Source organism: Watersipora subatra, chromosome 7 (genome assembly GCF_963576615.1).
Source record: "Watersipora subatra chromosome 7, tzWatSuba1.1, whole genome shotgun sequence".
Classification (NCBI taxonomy): domain Eukaryota; kingdom Metazoa; phylum Bryozoa; class Gymnolaemata; order Cheilostomatida; family Watersiporidae; genus Watersipora; species Watersipora subatra.
Window position 1 is genome coordinate 27,945,096 of NC_088714.1, and position 1,414 is coordinate 27,946,509.

Consider the following 1,414-nt stretch of genomic DNA (forward strand, 5'->3'; position numbering starts at 1 on the left):
TTGTTCAAGCCTTTTAGACTTCACACAATCTTTTCTAACAATTTTAAGCAAGTTTTAATTTCTCAATACACAGTAAGTTCTCCTCTTTAAACCTAATAAGTTAATATTTATCACAATTTTTAATTCATGTATGTTCTTAAAAATTTGAACAATTAACCAATTTTTGTGTTCACTTTTTAAGCAAAAAATTCTCGTATAGCTCAACTTTGTTTTACACTGCTTTGGTCTCTGCAAATCAAAATGATGTAGTAAAGCTGACCAAATTGAGCCTATATTTCTAATGTTTGAATTGGTTATATTATACACGGGTACATGTATTTCAGGAGATGCAATATAATGAGAGATCAAGTTACATCCTACAATTCGAAAAGTAGGGTTACTGTATATGATTGTAGCCAACTCAATGGACTAAGCAGGTGGATAATCAATAATGTTATAATGTTTTTACTGTGAACACCAAAGGACTCCCAAGTGACATATTTTTTGTGTGTCTAAACTATTAGAATAAAAAACTTTATGCAAAGAACATTAAAAATGTGGAAGTGGATTTGATTAGAAGTGTTAGAAATGAGAGGTCAACGTTAGCTTGTTTTCTATGTGAATTAATGTACCATTGTCATTTTCACAACTTTTGCTTGAACTGTAAACTAAATGCTGTGTGTTTGTGGTAATAACAATCCTGTTTAGTACCACGAACTAGAGAGTGTGCCTAGTCTTTCTTCTACCAAGAGCAATATTTGCACAGTTTTGGTATGATTTAGCTACTCTAAGTTCTTTTAAATTTGACAGCTTTCTCAGGGAACAAGCTGACAGCTGTTTCCATAGCCTCATGCCAGTTTGAATCACAGCAGACAATATTATAGAATTCAATTAGCACTCCAATTTTACAACCATTCCAATTGTAAAGTTTTAATGAGCTACTTTTGGGATCGTTAAAATTTCACAATTTTATTGAGTCCAAAAAGTAGGCTTTACAACCTGATTCAACATAGAAAGAGCCATGAAATGTAATTTTTTATTCTGTTCTTATCAAAGTGTTAAACATGTGTTGTTGTTTGACTGTCAATTAGCTACTTTTGCATTTACAAATGAACCTTTAACTAAAACGGACAGCTGTTTCCCGATCATATATCTCTTCAGCCTTTGCTCGTTAGCTCTATTGTTAGCTCTATGACATCAGCATAGAATGGTAAGTGTACTTGGTTAAGTTTGTGCTAGTTGAAGCTATCCCAAAAATTAAAGGAAGTTCAATAGACCATGCAGGATGTGCTATGTCATGGAGATACGTAGGCAAAGGTGAGTAAGGTTTTTGCTAGCACTCTGGCCAAACAGAGGAAATGGCCAATTAACTCAATAGCACTTTTTTATGTGAGAGCACAGAGTGTAACCTGTCTAATCAGGCTATGAAAGACCA